General features: G+C 40.0%; 1 pseudogene across 1 annotated transcript in view; it reads right to left on the bottom strand.

Moving 5' to 3' along the window:
• Positions 1-14387, bottom strand: part of LOC145501789 (ATP-dependent (S)-NAD(P)H-hydrate dehydratase-like) — a 15892-nt pseudogene extending 1505 nt beyond the window's left edge. Inside the window, exons 1-8 of the transcript XR_014051262.1 lie at positions 13831-14387; positions 6637-6682; positions 4731-4819; positions 4035-4143; positions 3826-3876; positions 3463-3573; positions 1775-1898; positions 1008-1133 (exon numbers count right to left, since the gene is read on the bottom strand). The product of XR_014051262.1 is annotated as an ATP-dependent (S)-NAD(P)H-hydrate dehydratase-like (transcript). The remainder of the gene's footprint in view (positions 1-1007; positions 1134-1774; positions 1899-3462; positions 3574-3825; positions 3877-4034; positions 4144-4730; positions 4820-6636; positions 6683-13830) is intronic.
• Positions 14388-15016: the final 629 nt, after the last annotated feature.

Raw genomic sequence — 15016 nt, 5'->3', positions numbered from 1 at the left:
TTTTTTTCAGCTAGCTAGCTTCGTCGATCGAATCCACAAACAAGGTATATCTTCCCTCACTCGACCATGCTAGCAGGCCGACGAACCTTTCCCGCCAAAAATCCACGTGATCAAAGCGTGCGTCCAAAATGCGCAATTTAAGGTGCTCTGAACACTATGTACAGAAGTTTTTTAAACTTTGCCAAAGTTGCGTCTTATCGTGCTCATGAAAATTTGATAATATAAAAAAATTTCACCGTGCCGTGTTTGAATTATACGCCCCTAAAGCTATAATTAAGGGTGTTTTTAGCAGGTCATTTTGTTGCTATAGTAATCCATTGTGTCATGAAAATGATACAGCGTGTTTACCAATGACTGGGCAGTTTGTTGATACCATGATTGTAGTGTCAAGTGTTAAAGAGTGTTTATAACGACCCATCAAAATCTAAGTGCTGGAAACTGTTTTGAGCCACCTTAAATGTATGTGGAAAGTGGTGAAGATCCTCTGACAATTCACAGAAAGTGCGAATTTCAAATTTATGAATTAAAACCATAAGCTACCAGGTAAACGAATTGATTGATCAAATTTGAGGGATATAGTTTCACTGGAAAAGCCGTGACTTCAAAAGCTTTGCCTGGTATTCTAATCCATACATCTGTCTATAAACTGAAGATGCAGTCCACAGGAGAGGTGCTTGGATGGATTCTCGCCTCCCTGCAATGCTGTTTCCTTGAAACTGATTTGATTGATGAGATCTTCTAATAGGCATTCTCATCTTGTAATTCATAAAAATTTCAGAATCTTGGTCTTTTTTAAATTATTGGACATCAAACTCCAGACCAATTTCTCAAATTAAAATTTTTGCTCTGTTTGCGTTCCCCGCCCACCACACTTTCAGACCTAGAGTTCAATTCTCGGTTTTTTCATGATTGATCTATTCTTACGACTTTCAAAACTTCATTTTTTAAGACTTAAATCTTGATGATTGATGACAAATTTAGTTACTAACCTGGCCGAACATAAATACCTCTCATCTTTACTCCTTTTCTTGAATGCCATATCAGCCAGTGGAAAAACACTCCCATAGAACCAGACAAAAGGTCACCTTGCCCTCCACAACGTCTGTTGCTGCCTTCTGTAGTGCAATGGACCACTGTGCAGGAAAAAAATACTTATTACAATATTAATTTTATCAAAATAATCAAAGACCACTTCAGTGTTTTCCACCAAACTGCCAGCACTGAAAACATACAGTAATACAGCTGAAATTTGAGGTCAATGTTTGAAAAATTTTTGAGAAATTTGACTAACATAAAATCTATGAATGGCAAAGTTAAGATTCCCAACATAAGATTCCTCTGCTCAAATTTTAGTGATGTAACTAAATTATGTCTGTATACTAGTAAAAAGTATAAAAGCAAATGTAGGAAAACTTACAGGTAAAAACGACTACACGCTTTTATTTATGAGTTTGAGAGCCTCAGTAGAAACATGTTTTGCCTAAAACCAAATACAACAAATACTGCAAAAAACAAATACAAATACTGCAAAATTCAAATTTTGTAGAAATAGCTTGTGCTGTAATATACATGTGAACATTCCTCATGCAAACACTGTTAAGTGTGCCATCTGATGCTGGAACCCATAAGCAAATATGGCAAAGGGAAGCTTTAAGGGTATATTGCAGAACCAACACAGGGCCGGTACCAGGCCACTATTTTTAGAGCTGTCAGCGATCCTTGTTATCTGTATTTTCCATTTCTTAGGTACAGTAAATGGTTAATCATTTCTTACCATCTTTTCCATCAGCAAGAATGTCTTCTTGTCCTTTTCGACATATTGTGACTCCACCTAACTCTCTGCACAACCGTGTCACGTGATCTGAAGTGTCTATGGAGGGGTCGGGTTCACGGCCAAACTAAGAGATTTCCAAGCAAATTGCAGGAAGCAGAAGTAAGCAAAACAAATTTACCTACAGAAGCAAGACACAAGCATCAAATTATAAAGATTATGATTGTTCTCAATATTATTTGGTACAAAATATTTCATTATTTTCCTAACTGATTAAATGTACCATGCATTTTATCACATTCATTGTGACAATTTATATTTAGGGATTGCCACCATATTATTTCTTGTAACGAACCCAAGTAGCTGGCACGTGGCGCGCGTTGAGATCGTCGAGCGTCAACCGCACGATGTAGAACAATCGGACAGGCTTTACTTGATCAGCATTTATTAAGGTCGACTTGCCCAAATATTATACATATGCGGTGAAACCTACAGAGTAGATTACAATACATAATTAAAAGAGAGCTAAAATTTACAAGATTCTACAAAGGCGTGGTAAAAGGGAAAACGAAAAGGTGAATATAAACGAGTAGAACTTACGTCCGGTACTGCGTTAAAGGCTGAAAAAGAAAAGGTAACCCCAATGCTCCGACGGTACTCCGATAGTTGCGTGTAAAGACTGACTACTGATAAACTCCGATCACCTCTTTCTCCAACGTAACTTCGACTGGCTAAAGTTAAAAGTGGCGTTCCTTATCATGTGGCAAACGAAGGACGTTCAACGGTGGAACGTCGCCAAACAGGAAGCATATGGCTAACAGGTGTTCTATCCAAGAAAAGAGAATTGACTGATAATTGAAAGGAAACTAAGGTAATTAAAAAGGCGACCGCGATGGCCTAAACAAAACTGGCAAAGACTTATCTCCTAATGATCTAAATAAAGGACTATTAATAACAGTTTATATAGCGTTCGTGACATTTCTTATTGTTGTCACCTGTCAGCTTGACATTGTAAATAATATTTTATTATCAAGCTGTATGTAAAGGAGAAATTGGATGTTGATCATTAACTGATCCTAGGAGATAACAATATTATATGCCTAATGGTACTCAGTGGACTCAGAATAAAGTAATTATCTAGGTTTAAGCCTGGATGGGGTCCTTGCTTGTGCATTTGGGTAAAGGGTTTCACTATGACAGTGCCTGGTACAAAATTGCCCAGGAAATTCATTATAAAATGGCACGGGTAAATTCTTTGGGCAGCATGAAAACATGAGACAAAAATACCCATATCCACACCACAGAAGGTCATTGGAACATCTGAGGAGGGAGGGGGGAGGGGGGTGGCCTGGGTCTCAAGAATAATATGAAGCTATAGTGGGAAAAAAGTTTTTCAAGAGGTAGAGGTTCAAACCAAAAAAACCTTCCTTCCACAATGCAAGAGGTAACATTTACAGTAGGGGAGCAAAGGTTAATTCTCTAGCCATGTTGTGCTAAATGCCAGTAATTAAAACATGACAATACACATTTCTTTAATTGAGTGTATTCTTAAAACATGTTTTTTCCCAAGTAATTGTATTAGATTTACCAGCACAATGTATGTGTTTAATAAAAATGTTTTTATTTAACTGCTTTGAAGGCATTGAGGATAAACCTGTATTACACAAACAAAGCTAGAAAAACAAATTCACCATTGTGCCGTACAGTCTTGTAAATTCCATAGCATTTGGTGTAAGAATTGCTCTGAACGGGTCTAATTCTTGAGTAATGTCGGGGTATAATGTTATCATATACAGTCCATCCTAATGGATCGACAACAGAAGCACAGAGTTAAATTATCATTTACCATAATCCTAGCTTCTTATACATCACACATTTCAGACAAATTGCTGAGATTTGCCAAGCAACTGTACATCAATAAAGTTATATTGTTGCACAAGATAAGTGAATTTCTGTTACCCTCAAGTTCACTTAATTTAATTTTCTGAGGGCTTATTTGACAGTCAGTGTGCAAAGAAAACACAATTCGAAAAAATCATGAAAGTATGCTCAACCGCATCTATGACAATGAGTTTTCCCTGTTCCTTTGCAAGCTCAAGCACTCCCTGTGGGTTAAAAACACAAGAGTAACATTACAGGAAGCTTCAAGACTTTCTGTACTATCAAGACAATTCTAATAACCTACAGCAAAAACCCTTTCTTGATGCCAGTAAATGAATTTAAAATCTTGAAATGGATGAGATAAGTGTCATCATAGGTTTACCTTGACATTTTCAATGATTGTTGGGTTTCGTTCCATTCCTGGACCAAAAACAAGGCAGTGAAGTCTTGAAAGCCAATCTTTCACCTACTTTACTGCTCTTTTTCTATCTCTGAAAATGACCAATTCAGGACAAATGAAGTCATAAAATAAATTACCAAAGGGTTACAATTTTTTTAAAGCCATTTTTTTAAAGGCAAATGTGTACTCAGAGAAAACTGGGCTTTCTCTAGGAAGAAAATTTGGCCTCAATCAACATTGCTATGAGTCATGGCTGGGAGAGAAAAGTTTCATTGACAGTTGAAGTTGTGGTTCAACCATAGTGATCACACATTCAAGCAACAATGATACTTAACAGTATGACATGACCTCTATTTTTGCAACTGTCAGATGAGCCCAGCAATGGGTTGATAAATCAAAGTGGACTGACTGTAAACCCTTGATAACATAGGTCATACTGGGACATGAAAACTAAGATGTGTTAGGGAAAGTTATGTAAAAATTATAGTTATAAATTTGGTCTACTAATATATTTAATGTTAATGCCCATTCAGGCATGACCATCAGTTTAAACCATCAGATTGTATCATTATTTTCCATTGGTAAAAACAAAAAGAGTCATCCTTCTCATATTCCCATTTCTCAATTGTTGCAAAGGATCAGAGAAAGATTTTGTATGCTACATCTCAATGTACTTACAAAAGTGGATGTACAATAAGTTCAGGGCAGTATGACTTTATCACTACAGCTGCATCACTTGTGCAAAACACATGAGACAAATCTGCACCCTGCAAACCAAACCAAACCAAGTAAAGTACTGTGTTTTTCAAAATGCAGACTGGGGTATACAGTAATCTCCTTCACAGCTGTTAATTGGGTCACTATGCAACACTTGTCCCCAGTAACAACTAATTAACCCAAATACAGACTCTTGTTCCTCATGGAACATATATATTTATGTTTTTCTGGCACTGCATGACAGACAATTACCATTTACAACCCTTTCAAAACTATATGAATGAAGTGAGAACCTTTAAGCAAACCAAAGTCTATTTGAGAGCTTTTAGGACCTATTCACCATGCACATCATTTCCATTCATGAATAACAAGCCTGGCCAATTACAACCTTTTCACGGTTTCTGACTGTGACATCATCTTGACTGGGGGCAAACACAGCAAAAATTACAGTTTAAATGTATGGGAAAAGTTAAAACTTCGATGTCCAGTAATTTGAGAGTGGTTGACATTCTGAAGATTTCATGACTTACAGGGAAAAGATACATGTACCCAGCAAAAGTGTTTTTTGATCACATTTCAAGAACGTAGATTTGCTGTGAGGTGAGGAATTAGTACTCTTTAGATTTTTCATACAAATGCCTCTAATTATTCCTGTGAATTGTGGCCCAGTTTTAGAGACAAATGTACCAAAAAAGGAAAACCTTAACATTTTTGTGGCTTTCCTAGTCAGGCTATTTCCCTCAAATTTGATCAGAACATTCTTTCACCTGGTATCTTTAGGTTTTAAATCATGAGTATTTCAGAAGTTGAAATGTCTGTGAGTGGTTAGACATTAGATTATTCACTTTTCTTATACATTCACTGTAATTTTCTGTATTTGCCTGTCAGAAACCATGAAAAGGTCTATATAGGATATCCAGCCATCTTGACAAAACAATGAAGTGTGGTCAAAGATATTCCACTTTATATTTCATCAAATAAACCCGGGGTATGCAATCGATGGAAATCGATGAGTGAAAAACCAATCGATCAATCGATATAAATCGATAAAATTAGTTAATTGGTATCGATTAGTATCGGTCAATCGATGATCAATCAATAACCACACAAAAACTGTTCATCGATTGCTATTGATTGGCACAGCAACCTCGAACCTGTCCGATCATCTGCCATTTTTAGGAAGCCCAGGGGACGAAATTGGTAAAATAACTCCGACCCAGTCTTCTCAACGTAAAGAATATACCCCGTTGCACGTGTACTCCAATTACCCACTTGCCCGTCATTGCCTTTCCATGTCATTATATATGTCTACGCAACAGGTCCGGGAAGAGGCTTTACTGAATATAAGGTGCATTGCCAAAGGCTATCATCCTTGCCGTTTTGAGGTGAACGTCCGTGAAGTGTTTCTGACAAGAAGGGAGGAAAACGTGGAAACGTGTTTAAAGTTGTTAACCAGGCAAGGATGGGAACAAACTTTTGAGTTGTCAAAAGAAGACGAATACCTGTGGACTGGGCATTGAAGAGAAAGAAGAGAGTCTTGCTCTCCTGTTAACGTTCAAAAGACTAAAATGAGATGTGTTTACAGTTACTACGTACAGAGACGGGATATTTATGCACTGATTCCTTCAATCTGCAACCAATCGATTCCAATCGATATCAATTTATCTATCAATTGTTATTGAAAATCGATACCAATCGATAACCACATGAATCTTCACCATCGATTGGTCATTGATTATCAATATCAATCGATTAATTGATATCAATTGGTATTGATTGATATCGATTGTCATCGATTATCGATTTGATCGATTGGATACCCCAGGAATAAAAGATGAGTTCATAAGATAAAATAAATCAGACTTACTGCTTTCAATGCTGATATTGCCGCAAAATATGGAGCACCTGTATACCTGTCAAAGGATTAGAGGAAGAGGGGATGTCTTTGAGGTTAAACTTGTCAGCTGTTATAACCCTGACTCAGTCACCTGACATCAGGAGGACAGCTCCGCAATTCATCGCAGCTTTTTCAATCTCACTGGCACCTTGACTAGAGACTTGAAAATGGCGAGCACACCAGGCGGGCACTTAAACCGCTACACATGGATCTTCAGTTTCTATGGCAGCAGAAAAAAAAAAAAAGAAAAACATGCACCATGGGTTAACTCAGTTAGTCAGCGGTTCCGACCAGCGACCACTCTCAACACCGAACTCCAGGTTGACCAGGACAATATCAACTAAAGTATTTCCTTTTTCAACACAGTGCTAATAGATTATAAACAACCTCTTTTGGCCACGCCTGCACAAAACAATGCATGTTGTAAAAACCTTGATTTGAGAAATTATATTCCCCCGGGGGGAAGGTACTTACCTGATGGGGAGATTCGGGGAGATGTAGTTCTTCGAACTCCCTCGGAGACTGATTCGAGCAATACTCGTTCGTGGTACCCAGACCGCGCGCAAGCTATCTTGCCCGCTCGGGACTACCCGCCGTGTCCCGCAAAAAAATTTCCCCGAAAGCCATATGATAAATCCTTTATTGACCAAGCATTTTCGGTCAAGATGGCTGGATATTGGACTCGTTCTTTTTTTTGCGAGTTTATGGACCTCGAATCTGTCTCGGTCCATAAAATGCGTGGTCAATCAGAAGTATAAAAGGGTTATGCGTCAGTCAATTCCAGCAGTGCCCATCCCCCCTCCGGGCTAACCCCTGGGCATTACCATTTAAAAAAAAAAAAAAAAAAATGGGCAAATTCCCCAGGGAGGAGACACATAAGCTGTCTAAATGCCCCAGGGTGGGGACGACAAAAGAGGGCAAATGCCCCGCCCCCGGGATCGCCGCCTTCCAACACCTCTGCAGTTTTTTTATTAATCAGTGAATAAAACGTTCAACTGTTCAGTCTTTTAATGTACATAATAAAGCCTTCTTTGGCAGTTTCGCTGAACGAACACTGAACGAAGATATACTTCTCACGGCATATAGTTTTGCCTGGCTACTTGAAGAGTAGAGTAGAGTAGAGTTTTATTCAGGATATCTCCCGGGGTTATTGACAACAGGCGATAATAAGAGGACGTCAAGATGAGAAATCCTACACTGAAAAATCACTCGGCCGTGAAAGGGCAAACTCTTGGGCTTAGGCGTAGTCCCTCCTTTCGCGCGCTCCTCCAGGATTTCGCGCAGCCATTTTTTTTCTCTCGGTTTTCTTTCGCGTCACGCACGACGGACTAAGCGAAAGAGGGACTACCAGTAGTCAATACTTAGGGTAAATTTTAGGATAATAATAATAATAATAATAATCGAATATTTCCTCAGGATAGCCCTTCAGTACAAAGTACTGTTATCAACGGGGTCCTGCTAAGAATTAAAAACTAATAAACAAGAATTATTAAGATATATAAAATAAGATACATATTAAAAACTGTTAAAAATACAATAGAAATTACAAGTAATAATCGTCTGAGGCTTTCCTAAATAAAACTCTAGAATTACTGTTTCTTAAACTTAAAGGCAATAAATTAAACATAGGCACGCAAGGCATGCAAGAGTTATTTTTTTGTGAACTATAAGTCTCGGAGATAGGAGCATTCATGGAACTGTTTACAGTAATGATTTGGTTGATCTGACAAGTTTTTTGGTTGCGATGTACAGCAAGAAAGAAACTGGGAGTTTATGATGTACATACGTTGTTACATCGGTAATGGTAAGATAACTAAATAGTAAGCCATAAAATGTTTGACTGAACAAACTACAGTAATCTGACACGTCTCCAGATTAATGAAGAGAGCATCTTATTTTCTAACAGGCAATTTTATTCGTTCTTTGATACAACCCACACTGTGATTGGTCTGACACGCGCACATGCACAACTTCCTCACTCACCGATCACGTAGCCCTTCCCCCCCGGGGGGGGGGAGGACTCCCTTATATGGGCTATATAGGTCTGTGCGGCCCCGAAGGGTATGGTTTTTCAGCCGTTTTGGTCATAAATAGGGTATCGATTTTAGCTGATTTTGGTCATTTTGGTCATAAATAGGGTACGGTTTTTGCACTCTAGCCTTGATATGGGTATGCTTTAAGAAGAAGCCACTTTTTCATCATTATCGAAAAGAAAATCAACAAAAGCCCTTCACAAATTTATATGTTTACGGTAATTTAACATTGGTTTGAACTAGGGAGCTAATTATAACGCAGGTCTGAAACAGGGTTTTGATTTGAGGGTCAGGTCGTAAATAGGGTTTCGAATTTTTGGTCAGGTGATAAATAGGGTAAGGAATATCGCAGATTTTGGTCATAAATAGGGTAAGGGTTTTGGGAAGCGGGCCGCACACCCCCAACCAATTTTTCTGGGAGTACCCCCTCGGGAGCCCTTCCAGTCCCCAAGAGGAATTTTGCTCAAAAATACTCAAGTTAAGAGAACTTTTCGCATTTTATACGAGTCGTAAGTTTACCCTTTTTACACAACACAACGCAACAACACTACTTCACCGAAAATTGAAAGAAAGAGAAAAAACCTCTCGGACACGTTGAAAGTCTGATTTAATTAAATTGCACTTTAACTTGGTGCCACACAGTCTTCAAAGAACATTTGAACAGTTTTCATACTTTTTACCTTTAAACATATCGGACTGAAAAGAATGTCATAAAATGCCCATCAAATAAAAATATTAAACTGCTACTGCAGAGACGTAAAAACACTCTAGAAATGAAAGCTTTTTTGTTTAATATCCTGGGAACAATAGCCGATAACTTGTAAGCTCTAATTGAATTTACTCCCATATGAAAAACAAGTGTCGAGTTACCATTTGTAACTAAAAATAGCAAACATCTCGTGGGAACAAGTGGTGACGATTCGTCAGCTCTAATTGAATTTACTACCTTGTGAAAAACAAGAGTGTCAAATTACCCATTGTAACTAAAAAATAAAAATATCTCGTTATATTTGCATGCAATAAGAACAAAGCAATCATTACCTGCACTTACTATTGTAAACGTTAGAACTGCTTCAAATCTAAATAGTCTCGTCTCCTCTAAAACATGTCCTAAGAACTAGAACCGACGATTCGTGACCTCTAATTGAATTAACTCCTTGTGAAAAACAAAAGTATCAAGTTACCCTTTGTAATTAAAAATAAAAATATCTCGTGCCATTTGCCTACTACTCATGAACTGCTTCAAAACTCATGACTCATCTCGTTCATAACTAGCCACCATTACACTGAAAATTATGCACTCTAAAACAACCCAATGTACGTATGTAACTGTCACACTCCCCTCCAAACCGGACTAAAAATCACAAACCGGCAACATACACGTCACTCTATTTTTCAATTACCAAAGTCCTTGTGTTTATACATACCTTGTGTTTCTCACGTACCATTTACCTTTACAACAAGAAATTTGATTGGCTGTTCATAGTAGATCCAATCTGATTGGTGTGACATACATACATCTCTCACTCACTCACTCACTCACTCACTCACCCATTGACCCGTCCATAACATACCCGACGCGCCGACTAAGAGGTATTTTTTTTACAAAAAAATAACTCAAAAATCGAGGCACCTAAAAAATAAAAGCTACGGCGCGCAAAATCCAGTCTGACTTTTGGTAGATTTTTCGATTAAGTTAGATTGGGCTCGATCATCGAACTAATCAAACCCAAACGTTCGATTTAGTTCGATTACCGAACAGTTTGATTAGTAACGTCTAGAAGGTTGTGCCCCGTTGCGCCGCCGCAGTTTGTAAAACGGTATTACGATATTACGCATAACGCTTCTTCAATGCCTTCTTTGTTGTTGTGTTACTTACATCAAGGTAACACACCCCAGGAAGACTTGAAAAGAGGTTAACCCACAACTCAAGCAGAGTCCATGTCACAAGAAAAGTTGGCAACCGCCATGCTATTGTTTCGGGCGTTTCCAATAGTGGCATTGTTTTCGTTATTTTCGGTTGAGCGTGCACATAAGAAATAATAAAGAAAAGCGTGGTATTACACCACAGTCAGGATTGAACTTTACAATAAAGAATTCCTCTCAGCTGTGTTTTTACGTAGCCATCGAACAATGAAGCGATTTTTCTTCTAACAACGACACGGATATGTTGCGATATCAAATTCTGACAGAATTTGAACCTTTGGACGAAATATGCCATAAACGGATGTCAATGAAACCAAGACTTAAATGTCTTATAAACCTTATCATTTTGTAATTTAGTAAGTTATAAGTTTTATAGGATTAAGTATTGCTCGGTCTGTAGCCCCAAGAAAAACAGGAAAAACACGTGCACATATGTATTCGTGGTTAATAATTGTTTATATGAAACGAACAGAATCTATGAGGGTTGTGAATAAAGCTCTGAAAATTTCATATCTAAATTACATCTCGGTCTGAATATCCCAATAAAGTTAAATGAAACGTTAATCGACTCTGTGTCCTGGACCGTCTGAAGCGTTTTTTCAAGAATTTTCTTGTCTTACCGGTCACCGACCAAAGGTTATTTATTCATAACCCTCATATGCTGTGTCTAGACTTGAACGGTTTACCGAGGTACCAGAGTTTACTTACCTAGGTAAACATTTTCCGTGCGTAAACGCCAACTGATACTTTGGTAAATGCCGCAAAAGACAAAAGAAATTTAACCGAGGTAAAAGTTGTAATTACCCTGTGATCAGGCATGGTTACAGTTGGTAACCAAGGTCAAGATGACAGATATATCCGCCTGTGACGGCGTAATGTTTCACTTCCTGTGAGCAGATTGTGCGATCGTCGACAAAGCAAAGCGTTTCTTTTCCAGTTTTGACTAGGCTATCATGGCAGATAACGTGGAAAGATTGGATCGATCTTCTTACGGCGAACAATCCCTCACGTAAAAGAAAGCATTGTCTTTTTCATTCTCAGTATTATTTACAACTTTCTCCAGACAAACTTCGATCCTTTGTTGTGTAATTATAATTACCATCACACACCACGATAGACACAAGGGAGAGACTGGCTGGGCAAACAAACAAATCTTTATTGATGTCGTTCCGCTAAGGAAAAGAGACCCATGGGTAGGGTGGGCTGGGTCTTTCTTAATGCTACTGACACGCGATTGCTGACAAGCTGACAAACCGCATGCTATATATTACAATGCGGATGACCGCTGACAGGGTTACCATAGTAATTACTGTATTTGATCCAAGTACCAAAACCCTCAATTACCATCACACACCACGATAGACACAAGGGAGAGACTGGCTGGGCAAACAAACAAATCTTTATTGATGTCGTTCCACTAAGGAAAAGAGACCCCAAAGCCAGGAAAAGAAAGGTGGAGTTAATGTGTGTGTCGCAGTTTGGTGGTGATTGAATCGAGGATTTTGAACTTTTCGTCATTTGACATGGTTAGATACACTAAATAAGCATCGCTAAGCCAGTCGCCGTGCGACTTGATAAACTCGGTAGGAGCGCGATTATTGAAGGCGAACGAAGCACCCCCGCGACGAAAACTGTGGGACGAGTAACATGTTGGATCCAACCCTAAGCTGGAAACTGCTCTCTTAATGAAAGAGTTATAATGGTGTGCTAAAATCGGCTGGTACTGATTATTGATGTACACACCAAACAGGGGCGAAAATGGCTCTGCAGGGACGCGCTGAAGATAAGCACTTAAGGCTGAAACGGGACATAGCGGGGACCCAGGTATGAGTGGAAGCGGGATTTCGAGAATACGCTGATTAAATTGTAGGGTCTTCGTGCGGGTGACCGAGAGGACAGCACCACGAGCAGAAAATTTAACACTAGAGCGCCTTAGAAAAAGGGGACTGTGATGAGAAAGATCGCCGAGCGTGCGCGGAACCAAATTAGATATCCGTAAAAAGGAGAAAAAGGCAACAAGAAAAAGCGCAGCCATGCAGGCATGGAAAACGTTGCCAGGGTCGAATTGGCGTGAGATTTGTAAAAGGATATCCACACTCATGGCGTGCTTGCGCGCGGTGAAATCGCCTAAAAACCTTCTGACAGCCCGGTTTGCGAGACGTGTGTCGTAATCGCCTATAAAGGCGCAACTATAACCTAAAGACTTATTGATATGCGAGAGAATGCGGCCTTTGTAACAGGGAAAAAGGGAAATTTAAAATGAGAACAAAATAACTGAAAAGCGCGGAGATAAGTTCGCATTGTCCTCTTGGTTGAGTCTTGGAAGGCGAGCGTCAGGAGCTGAGACTGATATGACTGTAGCGCCAAGCAGTCGTCTGCCGAGAGAAAAAGAAACGAGAAAATGGCTTAAAGAATTGTAAAGTGAAAAACGCTGTCGCTGAGTGCTATCTCGCAGAAATCTTGCTCTGCCAGTACAGAAGAAACTCGAGTCGCGAATTCCGATCCTAAATGGAGTCGGCTTAGGGCATCCGCAAAGGAATTAGCGGAGCCCTCAACATAGCGTGCGCGTAAATTAATGTTGTTAATGGCTAAACATAGCCAGAGCTCCCGAAGACAGTTCTGCATGAAAAGGTCTTTGGATCGCTGATTGTTAATAGCGTGGACAGTGGCCTCATTGTCGACCAAGAGTTCCAAAGTGAGCCCTTGAAGTTTGCTATGCCAGGTCTTCACGGCGACAACGACAGAGTGTAATTCCAGCTGATTGATGTGGAGACGCTGCTGCAAGATGTCGTCCGGAAACTTGCAGTGGAAAAATTCGCCGAAACAAACGGCTCCACAGCCGGTAAGGCAAGCGTCCGTAGCAAAAAGGTGAGGATTGGAGACGACAATGTCAGTTGGAATTACTGAGACACCATTGAAATGTTGCAAGAAAAACATCCACCATTGGAGATCAGATCGAACGTCATCTGGGATTTTAGTTCGTGACTTACAATTTAGTGGAGCGTGTTTTAAGGTGTTGATTAGGCAGCACATGAAAGCGCGTCCGGGGCGGACACACGAGGTCACGAAGGCCAACTTTCCGAGGAGCCGTTGCAAATCTTTCCTAGTGCAAGATGTTTTGGTAGACCACGACGAAAGCTCTTCTTGCAATTCTTGTAGGCGAAACTGAGGGACGGTTAAAACCATACTGGCTGTGTTGATCTACACGCCGAGACAAGTCATTTCACAACTTGGTGGGGTGTCCTTTTCGGGTGATGCTTGTAATCCTAGCTCAGAAAAAAGTCTGTTCATGCATGTGAAGGCATGGTGAGAGGAAGTGGGTTGTGCGGCGCCATAAAAATCATCGTTGTAAACGTCAGCCATAATGCCATGATTATTTAAAATAAAAGCCGCTGCTTTCGTTGTGTGCTGGCAGGCAATAGTAGCGGAGCGCAGACCAAAAGGTAAAGTCGTATGAAAATAAAATAAGCCATCAATGCACATGCCAAGGAGATGATAATCAGCCGGATCCACAGGAATTTGGCGGTACGCCCGTTTGAGGTCTTTTTTGAAAACGTGGCAGCCGCGGCTGAGCTGGTTTACGAAACTGACGAGGCGATCTATTCCTGGTAGTTGTAATTTGTAAGGTTCGTTAAGAAAGCTGTCTGACGAAATGCAAGAATTAACCGAGGCATCCGGCGGAAAACTGAGATCATGTACAATCCAAGGTTCAGGCGAATCACGCTTGGGAACACACTGTAATGGTGAAATAATGCAATCCATACTGAAAGGGTTGCAGTGATATGGCCTGCAGACTGAATGATAGGATAACTCCTTACAAATGTACGTGCTCAAGATGAGTTGACCGTTTGCTCCGGCTGCCGAACCATGATTTTTTAACGTAGATTTTGGTAGAACTGTAGTATCACAGTTTATGGGCCAACCGAACTTTAGAAAATCTACAGCTATCTTATCGTCGTATGCTTTCAGATAGGTTTCCCATGCAGTCAAATTAAAATGCGATGAAACCGGTATTCGTGCCCCTCTATAATTGGGAACTCCTCGGCCGTAGGCGCGAACTGCATCGGCCAAAGAGACAGGAACGTTTTGTCATTCAGACGACTGTTTGGTGGTCTTCCCTCCAGTAGAAAGAGGGGGGATGGGGTATTTACGTTTCTTACAATGGAGCATTGGGTGTTCTGCACTGTCGCAAACACGGCAGCGGTGGTTGTCCTTGTAAATGGCTTGGGTAGCGTCGCAAGAACATTCGCCAGTGTAATTCCACATCTCGCATGACTTGGTTTGCTTTGCTTTAGGTAGACGGTTGAAAGCTGAAGTAGGCGAGGTGGTACTCGGGGCTCTCAGATCTAAATGCGTAAAGAATGTTTGGGCACGCTCCCTTATTTTGTCGA

Source organism: Orbicella franksi, chromosome 10 (assembly GCF_964199315.1).
Source record: "Orbicella franksi chromosome 10, jaOrbFran1.1, whole genome shotgun sequence".
Classification (NCBI taxonomy): Eukaryota; Metazoa; Cnidaria; class Anthozoa; order Scleractinia; family Merulinidae; genus Orbicella; species Orbicella franksi.
Note: the sequence above shows the minus strand (reverse complement) of the source record. Positions and strands in the feature narration are given on the sequence as shown.